Source organism: Cydia fagiglandana, chromosome 10 (assembly GCF_963556715.1).
Source record: "Cydia fagiglandana chromosome 10, ilCydFagi1.1, whole genome shotgun sequence".
NCBI lineage: Eukaryota > Metazoa > Arthropoda > Insecta > Lepidoptera > Tortricidae > Cydia > Cydia fagiglandana.
The window spans coordinates 20,048,464-20,055,075 of NC_085941.1; positions in this window are offsets into that span (position 1 = coordinate 20,048,464).

A 6,612-nucleotide genomic window follows, 5' to 3' on the forward strand; every position below is an offset into this window, starting at 1 on the left:
GATTTGATAGCCCACGCAGTGGTGTTATGTATACGTCATAATTTCATACGAGTTTGACGTTTAAAATGACACTTGCACTGCGTGGGCTATCAGAATCGCTGCAGACTTTTTACGGTCTGACTATACAGCTTTTTTCGATACATATATTGGACTTTCGAGTTCACCTTATGCAAAAAAATGGGTTTGTTTGTCCGGCTGTTCTCTTCTACAATTAGTGTCATTTCTTAACCGTTTAGCATACGGCTTTTTTTTGCCGTTTCAGTTTTTGTATTTCAACATAATGGCGCTACAGAGACTCTAGTTGCTATATTTCATTGATAAAAACTTCTAATGATAAAGTTATAGAATATAAAGTCATTAGCAAGTAAACCTCTCTGGTTTAATAACGAAAGATCAGAGGCATGTTGAATATAATCGGTTCTGAAGTGCCGACGGCTGCTGATGGCGATAACGATGGCCATTAAAACTATCGCTATACGACCCCATCTGTGTTTCATCACCAACTAAAAACTGGTAAAACGTTTGTAATACCTTTACGGCTACCACCAGTTTTGACATTGACAGATACGCTCGCGTCTACGTAAATTACTTTCTATACATCTCGCTTGCACTAATATGCGAGTACGAGCGAGATGCATAGAAAGTAAGTTAATTAGACGCGAGCGTATCTGTCAATGTCAAAACTGGTGGTAGTGGTTCTGGCGATATAACAATAGCTTGCTTTAAAGTTCCGATTTAAACTTTCACGGTTTTCACACATTATTATTTCACATTACAATTTCTCAAATTTGTATGCAGGGGTGCTAAGCTAATAATTTTGCTGACTGTATGTAATATGGCATCTTTGACCAACTAGGGGCAGGGGTGCAAACTCCTTTCGGCCAAACTCTTCTCCGTTCGGCTCAGCATTGCTCCGAGCAATTATTAGGGTCGACCCAACTTGACGTCCCTTATGCACGACCACAGATAAGGGATTGGATTTTGACAACTCTAACTAGCCGAAAGGGATAATGCCATATATTAAAAAGGGACAGCATGATTCGACCTTGAACCGCTGTCAAACTTAAGTTTTGTAGGAAGTTTTCTTTGTGTACGGTAGTACATACTATTATTTATTATGTGCTAAGGGCGAGCAGTACGTGCTTGCACTAGCGACATCTATAATTGTAAATTTAATATATTATCATAATTATTTTTTTAAAACAGAAAAAACGTTCAAGGCAGTAATTTTTCGACTTTATAATTATTTCTAAGCCTTTATATGGGGCATTATCTATGAAAAGGGACCTTATTGTCGATGGCGCTTACGCCGCACATAACAGCGGTGCGCGGCATTGTACATATTTATATCGGAGCATCATTATTAATAGCGTCAAGCGCCATCGACAATAAGGTCCCTTTTCATAGATAACGTCACATATCATTTTCTTATCATTTCTTTTATTTCACCACAATTTGTAATTGGATGACTCTGCTACATAAATGTTAATAGTATTTTTTCTCTCAAAGAAACCGAGAGGGATTGTCAAAATTCTGTGGAAGACAGGAGCACGGTGTATACTCTAGTGATGAATTTGCACTGCACTGCTACTCTGTAATATCAAGTTATGAAATAAATATAATTTTGATTATTTTATTTTTATTTTTTATAAAACAAAGTCCCCCGTCGCGTCTGTCTGTTTGTGTGTTTGTAGAGGATTCCTAGTCTATGAATTCGCAACAAAATAAATGATGTTTTAACGAATATCGCGTGTTGTTTACCCGTTTTCTCATACAAGTAAATACGGAACGCCTCCAACACCGATTTGATTGTAAAAAATATTGGTTCACACCTTCCCGGGTTTACGTAATACAGATGGTCACGCGAACCGTCGATAAGATGTTTTGCGATCGTAATTCCGTTTTCACCACAGCAGTTCGAACAAGGGTACTTTGCTACTTAAAAACAGTGAGCAAAATGCGGATCTGACCAAAGGTATCATACTACATAGTCACTTGTAGCCTGTATTAATAAAACATATTTATAAAATGCAACTTTGCTGTCAGTTTTTGAAGTGCAAAGTAAGGCTTTCCGAGCTGTTGTGGTGAAAAATTATGTACTTACCTGCTTTTGATGTGTCTACATACTTATAAAAAGAGCGAGCTCATCGCCAACAAACTAAGTTTATCATGAAAAATAAATTCTTTATGATTTATTTATTTATGATTTAATTAAATCAGAATGCCGCCCTCTAGAGGCATATTGTACAAACAACTGCTGTCACTCACATGATCTAACAGCAATGGCGACTCTCGAGTGGTCTCGAGTGGTCTCTGGTGGTCTCGAAACTCTTGAGTGTACAAGAGATAAGAAGCGATTTTGAGAAATTCAACCCCTAAGGGGGTCAAAAAGGGGATGAAAGTTTGTATGGGGTTCAAGTTTTATTTTAAGCTAGGAATTTGAAACTTCGTAAAACGATATATTATTAAAATAAAAGAAAACTAATTTCAGCGTTTTTGAAAATTCATCCCCTAAGGTGGTGAAAAAGGGGTTGAAAGTTTGTATGGATATCAAAAAAAAATTCGAACGCGGGACTTGAATCTTTGTATTTGGGGATATTATTAAAAGACAGGAAAAGTAATTTCAGCGTTTTGTAAAATTCATCCCCTAACAGGGTTAAAAAGGGGTTGAAAGTTTGAATTAAGTTTATCATGAAAAATAAATTCTTTATGATTTATTTATTTATGATTTAATTAAATCAGAATGCCGCCCTCTAGAGGCATATTGTACAAACAACTGCTGTCACTCACATGATCTAACAGCAATGGCGACTCTCGAGTGGTCTCGAGTGGTCTCTGGTGGTCTCGAAACTCTTGAGTGTACAAGAGATAAGAAGCGATTTTGAGAAATTCAACCCCTAAGGGGGTCAAAAAGGGGATGAAAGTTTGTATGGGGTTCAAGTTTTATTTTAAGCTAGGAATTTGAAACTTCGTAAAACGATATATTATTAAAATAAAAGAAAACTGATTTCAGCGTTTTTGAAAATTCATCCCCTAAGGTGGTGAAAAAGGGGTTGAAAGTTTGTATGGATATCAAAAAAAAATTCGAACGCGGGACTTGAATCTTTGTATTTGGGGATATTATTAAAAGACAGGAAAAGTAATTTCAGCGTTTTGTAAAATTCATCCCCTAACAGGGTTAAAAAGGGGTTGAAAGTTTGAATCCATTACAAATCCGAGTAGACACACATTTCTTATTGCCTCCCAGGCTTGAAATGCTTAGAATTACTCAAGGAACATATGTGATGAAGCTCATAGCTTAATAAAAAAAAATTGGGTCAACTTTATAACTGCTTCCGCTATCTCGAGTAAATTAGAGTACGAGTCACAAGTGCGAGCATTATGAAGCTATATAAATATACTTAGATTAAATGTAGCTATTATCACTAGTGAACAGTCAGGCTGTAAGTTTTCATTTTGATTTAATTGTTTTTTCGAATATCCATAATTATACCTAGTAATAATCTGCTGTACTAGATTTTATCTATAATAAATTTACTTACAACAACAAAAAATCGGCCTATTTTAACTTCCAACAGAGGTACTTTACCTTTATCCAGCATCGACTAGACAATCTAGAGTATCTAGACATGAATATTCTGCGAACTGCAGTCTCAAACAAATGTAGGGCAGCTGGACCCCTATTCGACAAGCGACGTTTGACGCATCGTGTTGATCTCCCGTTGATGTGGGAAAAATCATAAGTTCTCGAATACGTACGTCTAAATTTGACATTAACAATCCACAGTTAGGGTGACAAGCAAAAACCAAACCGAACCACCCTTTGTTTAGAGTTGAGTTTTGGCTGTACCAAATGATATTATCCACCGTTGATGGAATCAGCACTCAGTATGCAATAAAATCAACTGTTGATTTGACGTGGATGCGAAATCTGACAGCTGTACATGTCGAATTTGGCCGTGAGGTACGTTTTCATCCAGTTTTTATCACGATATTTTGTCGGTGGCCTAGCGGTAAGAGCATGCGACTTTTAATCCGGAGGTCGCGGGTTCAAACTCCTACTCGTAACAATGTGTTTACGGAGCTTATGTACGAAATATAATTTGATACTAGTTGCTTTTCGGTGAAGGAAAACATCGTGAGGAAACCGGACTAATCCCAATAAGGCCTAGTTTCCCCTCTGGGTTGGGCAGTCGCTTTCGTACAAACTAGTGCCTACCTCAAATCATGGGACTAGTTGTCAAGCGGACCCCAGGCTCCCATGAACCGTGGCACAAAGCCGGGATCATGCAAGCAGTTCATGGGAATCATGAGTACCTACCTAGGTATCAAAAGAAATTCGTTGGAACCCCGTTTAGAAGTTTGAAGATTTTCAGCTCTTTTCCAAGAAGAACATAAAATGGTTTAAAATCTTACGATTAGAATTAGAGGTTTTAATTTTAATTTTACCCCCGTAGGGTTTAATTTTTATTTTAATAGTTTGAATGAATGCGGTTTCTGATATAGTACGTTATATGTATTGTCCTCTTGCCACATTAACCCCTTACTACATGTAATAAAAATATTTGTTGAAATTTGAACTTTAATAGCTGTCAATAGAGTTAAATATCATATCCGCCATATACGGCTTCGTATGCGGTAAGGGGCACATTAACACACCAAGTGCACTGCAATTACCGGAGACCACTGGAGACCTCTGGGGACCACTAGAGCGTGGTTCTGAACCGCATCGTTAACGTGGCCCAATCATGTTAATGACTGTGATTATTTTAACGGAACGAGAATGATCCATGAACTTACAATTGTAAATTTGTTATTTTTGTTATGATTTTCACTATAGTTTGATTATTTTGTGTCTTTGCCATCACGGAATAATGGTGTTCCCGACCTTTGAGAGGCATGCGCGGAGCCGAAGCCGAAATGTACTCGTGAAGCCGGGTCTCCACCAAGCGCACGCGCTCGCGAGGCAGCCTCGGAAGCGTGGCTCGCGAGCCTGGCCTCGCGAGCCAGCCTCGAGGTTAGCCCGGAGACACTGAGGCGAGCCTCGCGAGGCAGACCGAGCCATCAGAAGCCCGAGGCAATTCACGATGGAAAGTTGTGTACTTTATTTTCTGCTGCTGCGATTTTTCTAGTGGCTTATTGTATAAAAAAGAGGAAAATATCACGTTTTAAGAAAATACCAACAAGACGCTGCTGGTGGATAAAAAAACTTTATGAGGGTCGCAATAAACACGCAAATACATTATTTCAAGAATTGTAACTTGAAAAAACCGTAAGTACAGAATTTTACATGCACTGAAGAATTTTAAAATTTGAGGTCATTGTTGACCGAGAAAGTTAAAAAGTGCAACACAAGTTATAGAGAAGCAAAACTGTGAGAGAACGAATTTTAATAATTTTAAGATTTTTACCAGACGGAGACTCTATACCAGTTGGCAATTCTTATTTCGAGTATCGAAACAGAGTATTTCAAAAATACTTTTCTTTAGACATTTCCCTCCAACAGTCTTCCCTCGTAAATTTATTTAAAGGTTTTGGATCTTTGGTATCCCACAACACCGTATAGTTGAATCAAATGGATCGACTGCTCTTGAGAGTTCATAATTATTTAAACTATATTCGCGCTCGCGAGCCAAAGCCACCACCAGTCCACACCGAACGAGCAGCGCACACCGAGGCACCTTTGAGCATGTCGCATTTACCGACAGCGGATGGCTCGACCCCGAGGCACGCTCGGCCGAGCCAACGTGCGCCCGAACGGCCCCGAGGCACGTCCACACAGACCGAGCATTTGGCTCGCGAGGCTGCCTCGCGGGCGCGTGCGCTTGGTGGAGACGCGGCTTTAGGGGTACACCGAGTGGATGCTGCCCTTGCCCGTGCCATGGGACGCACGCAGAGGCGGCACCCGCCAGGGTGTAAGGGCTATTGTGAGTTGATGGAATCTAAAGGAATCTAAAATGAACTAGATTATTATTATATTTTATTTTTATGGCTGGGCCTAAGGGGTAAATGCCCCTATTTCTTATAATAATTATAAGTTTGTTAAAAACGAACGAAATGTCGAATTATTTCCAGGGTCACCAAGTAGTTAAATCCTAAAAGTAAGTAATTAAATCGACTCGAAAACTGACTTACAAATATCTGATCAAATATGTTTTTTTTTTACATTTTCTTTATAAAACAAGAGCGAAGTGGACTCGCGTTCCAAGGGTTCCGTACATTACACAATTTTCAATAATGTATTTTTTGATGTGAAACGTGAGTGAAATGTGTTTAAAAAACCCGTAAGGGTTGGATCAAAAACTAAGTATATAAGTCCGACTCACTCTTCACTGCCCATGTCTAATAGGTTTTCCTGTGATCTATAGATAAAGACCTATTTAGTGGTTTTTTTTTTAATTTTAGACCCAGTAGTTTCGGAGATAAAGGGGGGGGGGGAATGGTCAGTTTTTGCCTATTTTCTTAAATTACTTCTAAACTATTTATCTTAAAAAAATATATTTGAGACTCACAATGAGCTCTTTCATTTGATATATAACACGATACAGTTTGCAAATCTTTATTTTTTAACTGTCTCATTTACCCGCCCAAAGTGCCCCCTATGTTTAAAAT